At 45.4% G+C, this 12,500-nt stretch overlaps 12 non-coding genes across 12 annotated transcripts; all 12 read left to right on the forward strand.

Moving 5' to 3' along the window:
* The first annotated feature begins 343 nt into the window (after window positions 1-343).
* Window positions 344-415, forward strand: trnaq-uug (transfer RNA glutamine (anticodon UUG)). Its single transcript has one exon. It is a non-coding gene; the product is annotated as a tRNA-Gln (tRNA).
* Window positions 416-1,165: 750 nt separating this feature from the next.
* trnaf-gaa (transfer RNA phenylalanine (anticodon GAA)) lies at window positions 1,166-1,238 on the forward strand. Its single transcript has one exon. It is a non-coding gene; the product is annotated as a tRNA-Phe (tRNA).
* A 754-nt stretch (window positions 1,239-1,992) lies between these two features.
* Window positions 1,993-2,064, forward strand: trnaq-uug (transfer RNA glutamine (anticodon UUG)). The gene has a single exon. It is a non-coding gene; the product is annotated as a tRNA-Gln (tRNA).
* Window positions 2,065-2,814: 750 nt separating this feature from the next.
* trnaf-gaa (transfer RNA phenylalanine (anticodon GAA)) lies at window positions 2,815-2,887 on the forward strand. The gene has a single exon. It is a non-coding gene; the product is annotated as a tRNA-Phe (tRNA).
* Window positions 2,888-3,641: 754 nt separating this feature from the next.
* trnaq-uug (transfer RNA glutamine (anticodon UUG)) lies at window positions 3,642-3,713 on the forward strand. Its single transcript has one exon. It is a non-coding gene; the product is annotated as a tRNA-Gln (tRNA).
* A 422-nt stretch (window positions 3,714-4,135) lies between these two features.
* Window positions 4,136-4,207, forward strand: trnaq-cug (transfer RNA glutamine (anticodon CUG)). The gene has a single exon. It is a non-coding gene; the product is annotated as a tRNA-Gln (tRNA).
* Window positions 4,208-5,292: 1,085 nt separating this feature from the next.
* Window positions 5,293-5,364, forward strand: trnaq-uug (transfer RNA glutamine (anticodon UUG)). Its single transcript has one exon. It is a non-coding gene; the product is annotated as a tRNA-Gln (tRNA).
* Window positions 5,365-7,607: 2,243 nt separating this feature from the next.
* On the forward strand, window positions 7,608-7,679 carry trnaq-uug (transfer RNA glutamine (anticodon UUG)). The gene has a single exon. It is a non-coding gene; the product is annotated as a tRNA-Gln (tRNA).
* A 593-nt stretch (window positions 7,680-8,272) lies between these two features.
* On the forward strand, window positions 8,273-8,344 carry trnaq-uug (transfer RNA glutamine (anticodon UUG)). The gene has a single exon. It is a non-coding gene; the product is annotated as a tRNA-Gln (tRNA).
* A 1,416-nt stretch (window positions 8,345-9,760) lies between these two features.
* Window positions 9,761-9,833, forward strand: trnaf-gaa (transfer RNA phenylalanine (anticodon GAA)). The gene has a single exon. It is a non-coding gene; the product is annotated as a tRNA-Phe (tRNA).
* Window positions 9,834-10,587: 754 nt separating this feature from the next.
* Window positions 10,588-10,659, forward strand: trnaq-uug (transfer RNA glutamine (anticodon UUG)). Its single transcript has one exon. It is a non-coding gene; the product is annotated as a tRNA-Gln (tRNA).
* A 593-nt stretch (window positions 10,660-11,252) lies between these two features.
* On the forward strand, window positions 11,253-11,324 carry trnaq-uug (transfer RNA glutamine (anticodon UUG)). The gene has a single exon. It is a non-coding gene; the product is annotated as a tRNA-Gln (tRNA).
* The last annotated feature ends 1,176 nt before the right edge of the window (window positions 11,325-12,500 follow it).

The raw sequence follows: 12,500 nt of genomic DNA on the forward strand, positions 1-12,500 counted from the left end.
CTACTCACACAAGACAGCAAAAGCTCCACCCATTTTCTTTGTGTGACTTCAAAACAAGAGTTAGCACAGTTTAGTGACTTTTGATTACAAGCTCTTACTCTCTGACCTGTTTGCTGTCTGTCAGTATTTGGAAGTAACATGTGGGTCACAAAAAGGAGTTGCATGCAGGTTGGGAGAGCGTTAGACTGAAGATCTTAAGGTCCCTGGTTCGGTCCCTGGTTTGATCCCGGGTTTCAGCACTGCCACACGAGTTTTGGTTACAAGCATTTAGTGCCCGAGCGCCGGTTTCTGTGCAGTTTGTCAGTGTATGGACAAACTGTGGTCACCCCAAACAGCTACAAATGGTTCCATGGTGTAATGGTTAGCACTCTGGACTTTGAATGCAGTGGTCCGAGTTCAAATCTCGGTGGAACGTGTGTGTGGAGGGTTGCAAGAAATGTCAATGTCCCCACTTTTGGCTGGTTCTAAAGCAAAGAAACTTGAATAAAAATCATCATTAATTGCTTGCTGGAGTCACTGTGTGGAAAACAAAAGAACTACTCACAGATGGCAGATGGAGATCCTTCTGCAAGTGGTAAAAATAAGGAAACTGGCTGACCTGAAGCGAACACAGTTTCTCATGCTACGGAGGCGTGGTTCTACAATAAGCCTTGTCTTCTTCTACTTACACAAGACAACAAAAGCTCCCCCCAGTTTCTTTGTGTGATTTCAAAACAAGAGTTAGCACAGTTTAGTGACCTTTGATTACAAGCTCTCACGCGCTGACCTGTTTGCTGTTTGTCAGTATTTGGAAGTAACATGTGGGTCACAAAAAGGCGCTGCGTGCATATTGGTTCCATGGTGTAATGGTTAGCACTCTGGACTCTGAATCCAGCGATGCGAGTTCAAATCTCGGTGGGACCTGCAAATCTGCATTGAAGCATGCAAGCCACTCAGTTTATTCGTGTCTCTCCGCAAGCGTGCTTAGGATGAGCTTTCTGAACAACGAGGTTCTGGGGCAGTTCTTTATCAATTGCTTTTATAATTACAATGACTTGGACTATTAGCTAGCAATTCATAGCTGCTCACTTGATCATCGGCCACTGTATGGCATGATGAAGCCATTGGCAGTTAACCATACCACATAGTTTGCTTCCATTCTTAAAATAGGAATTTAACTGGGCCAGCCGAAATAGCTCAGTTGGGAGAGCGTTAGACTGAAGATCTAAAGGTCCCTGGTTCGATCCCGGGTTTCGGCACTGCCAGATGAGTTTTGGTTACAAGCTCTTAGAGCCCGAGGGCCTGGTGCCGTGCAGTTTGTCAGTGTATGGACAAACTGTGGTCACCCCAAACACCAACAAATGGTTAGCACTCTGGACTTTGAATCCAGTGATCCGAGTTCAAATCTCGGTGGAACCTTCGCGTGGGTGGGGAGGGTTGCAAGAAATGACAATGTCCCCGTTTTTGGCTGGTTCTAAAGCAAAGAAACTTGAATAGAAATCATCATTAATTGCTTGCTGGAGTCACTGTGTGGGAAACAAAAGAACTACTCACAGATGGCAGATGGAGATCCTTCTGCAGGAGGGAAAAATGAGGAAACTGACTGACCTGAAGCAAACACACTTTCTCATGCTACGTAGGCGTGGTTCTACAATAAGCTTTGTCTAATTCTACTCACACAAGACACCAAAAGCTCCGCCCATTTTCTTTGTGTGACTTCAAAACAAGAGTTAGCACAGTTTAGTGACTTTTGATTACAAGCTCTTACTCTCTGACCTGTTTGCTGTCCGTCAGTATTTGGAAGTAACATGTGGGTCACAAAAAGGAGTTGCATGCAGGTTGGGAGAGCGTTAGACTGAAGATCTAAAGGTCCCTGGTTCGGTCCCTGGTTTGATCCCGGGTTTCGGCACTGCCAGACGAGTTTTGGTTACAAGCATTTAGTGCCCGAGCGCCTGGTTCTGTGCAGTTTGTCAGTGTATGGACAAACTGTGGTCACCCCAAACACCTACAAATGGTTCCATGGTGTAATGGTTAGCACTCTGGACTTTGAATGCAGTGGTCCGAGTTCAAATCTCGGTGGAACGTGGGTGTGGAGGGTTGCAAGAAATGTCAATGTCCCCACTTTTGGCTGGTTCTAAAGCAAAGAAACTTGAATAAAAATCATCATTAATTGCTTGCTGGAGTCACTGTGTGGAAAACAAAAGAACTACTCACAGATGGCAGATGGAGATCCTTCTGCAAGTGGTAAAAATAAGGAAACTGGCTGACCTGAAGCGAACACAGTTTCTCATGCTACGGAGGCGTGGTTCTACAATAAGCCTTGTCTTCTTCTACTTACACAAGACAACAAAAGCTCCCCCCAGTTTCTTTGTGTGATTTCAAAACAAGAGTTAGCACAGTTTAGTGACCTTTGATTACAAGCTCTCACGCGCTGACCTGTTTGCTGTTTGTCAGTATTTGGAAGTAACATGTGGGTCACAAAAAGGCGCTGCGTGCATATTGGTTCCATGGTGTAATGGTTAGCACTCTGGACTCTGAATCCAGCGATGCGAGTTCAAATCTCGGTGGGACCTGCAAATCTGCATTGAAGCATGCAAGCCACTCAGTTTATTCGTGTCTCTCCGCAAGCGTGCTTAGGATGAGCTTTCTGAACAACGAGGTTCTGGGGCAGTTCTTTATCAATTGCTTTTATAATTACAATGACTTGGACTATTAGCTAGCAATTCATAGCTGCTCACTTGATCATCGGCCACTGTATGGCATGATGAAGCCATTGGCAGTTAACCATACCACATAGTTTGCTTCCATTCTTAAAATAGGAATTTAACTGGGCCAGCCGAAATAGCTCAGTTGGGAGAGCGTTAGACTGAAGATCTAAAGGTCCCTGGTTCGATCCCGGGTTTCGGCACTGCCAGATGAGTTTTGGTTACAAGCTCTTAGAGCCCGAGGGCCTGGTGCCGTGCAGTTTGTCAGTGTATGGACAAACTGTGGTCACCCCAAACACCAACAAATGGTTAGCACTCTGGACTTTGAATCCAGTGATTTGAGTTCAAATCTCGGTGGAACCTTCGCGTGGGTGGGGAGGGTTGCAAGAAATGACAATGTCCCCGTTTTTGGCTGGTTCTAAAGCAAAGAAACTTGAATAGAAATCATCATTAATTGCTTGCTGGAGTCACTGTGTGGGAAACAAAAGAACTACTCACAGATGGCAGATGGAGATCCTTCTGCAGGAGGGAAAAATGAGGAAACTGACTGACCTGAAGCAAACACACTTTCTCATGCTACGTAGGCGTGGTTCTACAATAAGCTTTGTCTAATTCTACTCACACAAGACACCAAAAGCTCCGCCCATTTTCTTTGTGTGACTTCAAAACAAGAGTTAGCACAGTTTAGTGACTTTTGATTACAAGCTCTTACTCTCTGACCTGTTTGCTGTCCGTCAGTATTTGGAAGTAACATGTGGGTCACAAAAAGGAGTTGCATGCAGGTTGGGAGAGCGTTAGACTGAAGATCTAAAGGTCCCTGGTTCGGTCCCTGGTTTGATCCCGGGTTTCGGCACTGCCAGACGAGTTTTGGTTACAAGCATTTAGTGCCCGAGCGCCTGGTTCTGTGCAGTTTGTCAGTGTATGAACAAACTGTGGTCACCCCAAACACCTACAAATGGTTCCATGGTGTAATGGTTAGCACTCTGGACTTTGAATCCAGTGATCCGAGTTCAAATCTCGGTGGAACCTGCGTGTGGGTGGGGAGGGTTGCAAGAAATGTCAATGTCCCCACTTTTGGCTGGTTCTAAAGCAAAGAAACTTGAATAAAAATCATCATTAATTGCTTGCTGGAGTCACTGTGTGGAAAACAAAAGAACTACTCACAGATGGCAAATGGAGATCCTTCTGCAAGTGGTAAAAATGAGGAAACTGGCTGACCTGAAGCGAACACGGTTTCTCATGCTACGGAGGCGTGGTTCTACAATAAGCCTTGTCTTCTTCTACTTACACAAGACAACAAAAGCTCCGCCCAGTTTCTTTGTGTGATTTCAAAACAAGAGTTAGCACAGTTTAGTGACCTTTGATTACAAGCTCTCACGCGCTGACCTGTTTGCTGTTTGTCAGTATTTGGAAGTAACATGTGGGTCACAAAATGGGGCTGCATGCATATTGGTTCCATGGTGTAATGGTTAGCACTCTGGACTCTGAATCCAGCGATCCGAGTTCAAATCTCGGTGGGACCTGCAAATCTGCATTGAAGCGTGCAAGCTCCTCAGTTTATTCGTGGCCCTCCGCGTGCGTGCTTAGGATGAGCTTTCTGAACAAAAAGGTTCTGGGGCAGTTCTTTATCAATTGCTTTTATAATTACAATGACTTGGACTATTAGCTAGCAATTAATAGCTGCTCACTTGATCATCGGCCACTGTATGGCATGATGAAGCCATTGGCAGTTAACCATACCACATAGTTTGGTTCCATTCTCAAAATAGGAATTTAACTGAGCCGAAATAGCTCAGTTGGGAGAGCGTTAGACTGAAGATCTAAAGGTCCCTGGTTCGATCCCGGGTTTTGGCATAGCCAGATGAGTTTTGGTTACAAGCTCTTAGAGCCCGAGGGCCTGGTGCCGTGCAGTTTGTCAGGGTATGGACAAACTGTGGTCACCCCAAAAACCAACAAATGGTTAGCACTCTGGACTTTGAATCCAGTGATCCGAGTTCAAATCTCGGTGGAACCTGCGCGTGGGTGGGGAGGGTTGCAAGAAATGACAATGTCCCCGTTTTTGGCTGGTTCTAAAGCAAAGAAACTTGAATAGAAATCATCATTAATTGCTTGCTGGAGTCACTGTGTGGGAAACAAAAGAACTACTCACAGATGGCAGATGGAGATCCTTCTGCAGGAGGGAAAAATGAGGAAACTGACTGACCTGAAGCAAATACACTTTCTCATGCTACGAAGGCGTGGTTCTACAATAAGCTTTGTCTAATTCTACTCACACAAGACACCAAAAGCTCCGCCCATTTTCTTTGTGTGACTTCAAAACAAGAGTTAGCACAGTTTAGTGACTTTTGATTACAAGCTCTTACTCTCTGACCTGTTTGCTGTCCGTCAGTATTTGGAAGTAACATGTGGGTCACAAAAAGGAGTTGCATGCAGGTTGGGAGAGCGTTAGACTGAAGATCTAAAGGTCCCTGGTTCGGTCCCTGGTTTGATCCCGGGTTTCGGCACTGCCAGACGAGTTTTGGTTACAAGCATTTAGTGCCCGAGCGCCTGGTTCTGTGCAGTTTGTCAGTGTATGGACAAACTGTGGTCACCCCAAACACCTACAAATGGTTCCATGGTGTAATGGTTAGCACTCTGGACTTTGAATCCAGTGATCCGAGTTCAAATCTCGGTGGAACCTTCGCGTGGGTGGGGAGGGTTGCAAGAAATGACAATGTCCCCGTTTTTGGCTGGTTCTAAAGCAAAGAAACTTGAATAGAAATCATCATTAATTGCTTGCTGGAGTCACTGTGTGGGAAACAAAAGAACTACTCACAGATGGCAGATGGAGATCCTTCTGCAGGAGGGAAAAATGAGGAAACTGACTGACCTGAAGCAAATACACTTTCTCATGCTACGAAGGCGTGGTTCTACAATAAGCTTTGTCTAATTCTACTCACACAAGACACCAAAAGCTCCGCCCATTTTCTTTGTGTGACTTCAAAACAAGAGTTAGCACAGTTTAGTGACTTTTGATTACAAGCTCTTACTCTCTGACCTGTTTGCTGTCCGTCAGTATTTGGAAGTAACATGTGGGTCACAAAAAGGAGTTGCATGCAGGTTGGGAGAGCGTTAGACTGAAGATCTAAAGGTCCCTGGTTCGGTCCCTGGTTTGATCCCGGGTTTCAGCACTGCCACACGAGTTTTGGTTACAAGCATTTAGTGCCCGAGCGCCGGGTTCTGTGCAGTTTGTCAGTGTATGGACAAACTGTGGTCACCCCAAACAGCTACAAATGGTTCCATGGTGTAATGGTTAGCACTCTGGACTTTAAATGCAGTGGTCCGAGTTCAAATCTCGGTGGAACGTGGGTGTGGAGGGTTGCAAGAAATGTCAATGTCCCCACTTTTGGCTGGTTCTAAAGCAAAGAAACTTGAATAAAAATCATCATTAATTGCTTGCTGGAGTCACTGTGTGGAAAACAAAAGAACTACTCACAGATGGCAGATGGAGATCCTTCTGCAAGTGGTAAAAATAAGGAAACTGGCTGACCTGAAGCGAACACAGTTTCTCATGCTACGGAGGCGTGGTTCTACAATAAGCCTTGTCTTCTTCTACTTACACAAGACAACAAAAGCTCCCCCCAGTTTCTTTGTGTGATTTCAAAACAAGAGTTAGCACAGTTTAGTGACCTTTGATTACAAGCTCTCACGCGCTGACCTGTTTGCTGTTTGTCAGTATTTGGAAGTAACATGTGGGTCACAAAAAGGCGCTGCGTGCATATTGGTTCCATGGTGTAATGGTTAGCACTCTGGACTCTGAATCCAGCGATGCGAATTCAAATCTCGGTGGGACCTGCAAATCTGCATTGAAGCATGCAAGCCACTCAGTTTATTCGTGTCTCTCCGCAAGCGTGCTTAGGATGAGCTTTCTGAACAACGAGGTTCTGGGGCAGTTCTTTATCAATTGCTTTTATAATTACAATGACTTGGACTATTAGCTAGCAATTCATAGCTGCTCACTTGATCATCGGCCACTGTATGGCATGATGAAGCCATTGGCAGTTAACCATACCACATAGTTTGCTTCCATTCTTAAAATAGGAATTTAACTGGGCCAGCCGAAATAGCTCAGTTGGGAGAGCGTTAGACTGAAGATCTAAAGGTCCCTGGTTCGATCCCGGGTTTTGGCATAGCCAGATGAGTTTTGGTTACAAGCTCTTAGAGCCCGAGGGCCTGGTGCCGTGCAGTTTGTCAGGGTATGGACAAACTGTGGTCACCCCAAACACCAACAAATGGTTAGCACTCTGGACTTTGAATCCAGTGATCCGAGTTCAAATCTCGGTGGAACCTGCGCGTGGGTGGGGAGGGTTGCAAGAAATGACAATGTCCCCGTTTTTGGCTGGTTCTAAAGCAAAGAAACTTGAATAGAAATCATCATTAATTGCTTGCTGGAGTCACTGTGTGGGAAACAAAAGAACTACTCACAGATGGCAGATGGAGATCCTTCTGCAGGAGGGAAAAATGAGGAAACTGACTGACCTGAAGCAAATACACTTTCTCATGCTACGAAGGCGTGGTTCTACAATAAGCTTTGTCTAATTCTACTCACACAAGACACCAAAAGCTCCGCCCATTTTCTTTGTGTGACTTCAAAACAAGAGTTAGCACAGTTTAGTGACTTTTGATTACAAGCTCTTACTCTCTGACCTGTTTGCTGTCCGTCAGTATTTGGAAGTAACATGTGGGTCACAAAAAGGAGTTGCATGCAGGTTGGGAGAGCGTTAGACTGAAGATCTAAAGGTCCCTGGTTCGGTCCCTGGTTTGATCCCGGGTTTCGGCACTGCCAGACGAGTTTTGGTTACAAGCATTTAGTGCCCGAGCGCCTGGTTCTGTGCAGTTTGTCAGTGTATGGACAAACTGTGGTCACCCCAAACACCTACAAATGGTTCCATGGTGTAATGGTTAGCACTCTGGACTTTGAATCCAGTGATCCGAGTTCAAATCTCGGTGGAACCTGCGTGTGGGTGGGGAGGGTTGCAAGAAATGACAATGTCCCTGTTTTTGGCTGGTTCTAAAGCAAAGAAACTTGAATAGAAATCATCATTAATTGCTTGCTGGAGTCACTGTGTGGGAAACAAAAGAACTACTCACAGATGGCAGATGGAGATCCTTCTGCAGGAGGGAAAAATGAGGAAACTGACTGACCTGAAGCAAACACACTTTCTCATGCTACGTAGGCGTGGTTCTACTAAAAGCTTTGTCTAATTCTACTCACACAAGACACCAAAAGCTCCACTTATTTTCTTTGTGTGACTTCAAAACAAGAGTTAGCACAGTTTAGTGACTTTTGATTACAAGCTCTTACTCTCTGACCTGTCGCTGTCCGTCAGTATTTGGAAGTAACATGTGGGTCACAAAAAGGAGTTGCATGCAGGTTGGGAGAGCGTTAGACTGAAGATCTAAAGGTCCCTGGTTCGGTCCCTGGTTTGATCCCGGGTTTCGGCACTGCCAGACGAGTTTTGGTTACAAGCATTTAGTGCCCGAGCGCCTGGTTCTGTGCAGTTTGTCAGTGTATGGACAAACTGTGGTCACCCCAAACACCTACAAATGGTTCCATGGTGTAATGGTTAGCACTCTGGACTTTGAATCCAGTGATCCGAGTTCAAATCTCGGTGGAACCTGCGCGTGGGTGGGGAGGGTTGCAAGAAATGACAATGTCCCCGTTTTTGGCTGGTTCTAAAGCAAAGAAACTTGAATAGAAATCATCATTAATTGCTTGCTGGAGTCACTGTGTGGGAAACAAAAGAACTACTCACAGATGGCAGATGGAGATCCTTCTGCAGGAGGGAAAAATGAGGAAACTGACTGACCTGAAGCAAATACACTTTCTCATGCTACGAAGGCGTGGTTCTACAATAAGCTTTGTCTAATTCTACTCACACAAGACACCAAAAGCTCCGCCCATTTTCTTTGTGTGACTTCAAAACAAGAGTTAGCACAGTTTAGTGACTTTTGATTACAAGCTCTTACTCTCTGACCTGTTTGCTGTCCGTCAGTATTTGGAAGTAACATGTGGGTCACAAAAAGGAGTTGCATGCAGGTTGGGAGAGCGTTAGACTGAAGATCTAAAGGTCCCTGGTTCGGTCCCTGGTTTGATCCCGGGTTTCAGCACTGCCACACGAGTTTTGGTTACAAGCATTTAGTGCCCGAGCGCCGGGTTCTGTGCAGTTTGTCAGTGTATGGACAAACTGTGGTCACCCCAAACAGCTACAAATGGTTCCATGGTGTAATGGTTAGCACTCTGGACTTTGAATGCAGTGGTCTGAGTTCAAATCTCGGTGGAACGTGGGTGTGGAGGGTTGCAAGAAATGTCAATGTCCCCACTTTTGGCTGGTTCTAAAGCAAAGAAACTTGAATAAAAATCATCATTAATTGCTTGCTGGAGTCACTGTGTGGAAAACAAAAGAACTACTCACAGATGGCAGATGGAGATCCTTCTGCAAGTGGTAAAAATAAGGAAACTGGCTGACCTGAAGCGAACACAGTTTCTCATGCTACGGAGGCGTGGTTCTACAATAAGCCTTGTCTTCTTCTACTTACACAAGACAACAAAAGCTCCCCCCAGTTTCTTTGTGTGATTTCAAAACAAGAGTTAGCACAGTTTAGTGACCTTTGATTACAAGCTCTCACGCGCTGACCTGTTTGCTGTTTGTCAGTATTTGGAAGTAACATGTGGGTCACAAAAAGGCGCTGCGTGCATATTGGTTCCATGGTGTAATGGTTAGCACTCTGGACTCTGAATCCAGCGATGCGAGTTCAAATCTCGGTGGGACCTGCAAATCTGCATTGAAGCATGCAAGCCACTCAGTTTATTCGTGTCTCTCCGCAAGCGTGCTTAGGATGAGCTTTCTGAACAACGAGGTTCTGGGGCAGTTCTTTATCAATTGCTTTTATAATTACAATGACTTGGACTATTAGCTAGCAATTCATAGCTGCTCACTTGATCATCGGCCACTGTATGGCATGATGAAGCCATTGGCAGTTAACCATACCACATAGTTTGCTTCCATTCTTAAAATAGGAATTTAACTGGGCCAGCCGAAATAGCTCAGTTGGGAGAGCGTTAGACTGAAGATCTAAAGGTCCCTGGTTCGATCCCGGGTTTCGGCACTGCCAGATGAGTTTTGGTTACAAGCTCTTAGAGCCCGAGGGCCTGGTGCCGTGCAGTTTGTCAGTGTATGGACAAACTGTGGTCACCCCAAACACCAACAAATGGTTAGCACTCTGGACTTTGAATCCAGTGATCCGAGTTCAAATCTCGGTGGAACCTGCGCGTGGGTGGGGAGGGTTGCAAGAAATGACAATGTCCCCGTTTTTGGCTGGTTCTAAAGCAAAGAAACTTGAATAGAAATCATCATTAATTGCTTGCTGGAGTCACTGTGTGGGAAACAAAAGAACTACTCACAGATGGCAGATGGAGATCCTTCTGCAGGAGGGAAAAATGAGGAAACTGACTGACCTGAAGCAAATACACTTTCTCATGCTACGAAGGCGTGGTTCTACAATAAGCTTTGTCTAATTCTACTCACACAAGACACCAAAAGCTCCGCCCATTTTCTTTGTGTGACTTCAAAACAAGAGTTAGCACAGTTTAGTGACTTTTGATTACAAGCTCTTACTCTCTGACCTGTTTGCTGTCCGTCAGTATTTGGAAGTAACATGTGGGTCACAAAAAGGAGTTGCATGCAGGTTGGGAGAGCGTTAGACTGAAGATCTAAAGGTCCCTGGTTCGGTCCCTGGTTTGATCCCGGGTTTCGGCACTGCCAGACGAGTTTTGGTTACAAGCATTTAGTGCCCGAGCGCCTGGTTCTGTGCAGTTTGTCAGTGTATGGACAAACTGTGGTCACCCCAAACACCTACAAATGGTTCCATGGTGTAATGGTTAGCACTCTGGACTTTGACTCCAGTGATCCGAGTTCAAATCTCGGTGGAACCTGCGTGTGGGTGGGGAGGGTTGCAAGAAATGACAATGTCCCCGTTTTTGGCTGGTTCTAAAGCAAAGAAACTTGAATAGAAATCATCATTAATTGCTTGCTGGAGTCACTGTGTGGGAAACAAAAGAACTACTCACAGATGGCAGATGGAGATCCTTCTGCAGGAGGGAAAAATGAGGAAACTGACTGACCTGAAGCAAACACACTTTCTCATGCTACGTAGGCGTGGTTCTACTAAAAGCTTTGTCTAATTCTACTCACACAAGACACCAAAAGCTCCACTTATTTTCTTTGTGTGACTTCAAAACAAGAGTTAGCACAGTTTAGTGACTTTTGATTACAAGCTCTTACTCTCTGACCTGTCGCTGTCCGTCAGTATTTGGAAGTAACATGTGGGTCACAAAAAGGAGTTGCATGCAGGTTGGGAGAGCGTTAGACTGAAGATCTAAAGGTCCCTGGTTCGGTCCCTGGTTTGATCCCGGGTTTCGGCACTGCCAGACGAGTTTTGGTTACAAGCATTTAGTGCCCGAGCGCCTGGTTCTGTGCAGTTTGTCAGTGTATGGACAAACTGTGGTCACCCCAAACACCTACAAATGGTTCCATGGTGTAATGGTTAGCACTCTGGACTTTGAATCCAGTGATCCGAGTTCAAATCTCGGTGGAACCTGCGCGTGGGTGGGGAGGGTTGCAAGAAATGACAATGTCCCCGTTTTTGGCTGGTTCTAAAGCAAAGAAACTTGAATAGAAATCATCATTAATTGCTTGCTGGAGTCACTGTGTGGGAAACAAAAGAACTACTCACAGATGGCAGATGGAGATCCTTCTGCAGGAGGGAAAAATGAGGAAACTGACTGACCTGAAGCAAATACACTTTCTCATGCTACGAAGGCGTGGTTCTACAATAAGCTTTGTCTAATTCTACTCACACAAGACACCAAAAGCTCCGCCCATTTTCTTTGTGTGACTTCAAAACAAGAGTTAGCACAGTTTAGTGACTTTTGATTACAAGCTCTTACTCTCTGACCTGTTTGCTGTCCGTCAGTATTTGGAAGTAACATGTGGGTCACAAAAAGGAGTTGCATGCAGGTTGGGAGAGCGTTAGACTGAAGATCTAAAGGTCCCTGGTTCGGTCCCTGGTTTGATCCCGGGTTTCAGCACTGCCACACGAGTTTTGGTTACAAGCATTTAGTGCCCGAGCGCCGGGTTCTGTGCAGTTTGTCAGTGTATGGACAAACTGTGGTCACCCCAAACAGCTACAAATGGTTCCATGGTGTAATGGTTAGCACTCGGGACTTTGAATGCAGTGGTCCGAGTTCAAATCTTGGTGGAACGTGGGTGTGGAGGGTTGCAAGAAATGTCAATGTCCCCACTTTTGGCTGGTTCTAAAGCAAAGAAACTTGAATAAAAATCATCATTAATTGCTTGCTGGAGTCACTGTGTGGAAAACAAAAGAACTACTCACAGATGGCAGATGGAGATCCTTCTGCAAGTGGTAAAAATAAGGAAACTGGCTGACCTGAAGCGAACACAGTTTCTCATGCTACGGAGGCGTGGTTCTACAATAAGCCTTGTCTTCTTCTACTTAGACAAGACAACAAAAGCTCCCCCCAGTTTCTTTGTGTGATTTCAAAACAAGAGTTAGCACAGTTTAGTGACCTTTGATTACAAGCTCTCACGCGCTGACCTGTTTGCTGTTTGTCAGTATTTGGAAGTAACATGTGGGTCACAAAAAGGCGCTGCGTGCATATTGGTTCCATGGTGTAATGGTTAGCACTCTGGACTCTGAATCCAGCGATGCGAGTTCAAATCTCGGTGGGACCTGCAAATCTGCATTGAAGCATGC

The sequence above is a fragment of the Clarias gariepinus genome, chromosome 15, assembly GCF_024256425.1.
Source record: "Clarias gariepinus isolate MV-2021 ecotype Netherlands chromosome 15, CGAR_prim_01v2, whole genome shotgun sequence".
NCBI classification, from domain to species: domain Eukaryota; kingdom Metazoa; phylum Chordata; class Actinopteri; order Siluriformes; family Clariidae; genus Clarias; species Clarias gariepinus.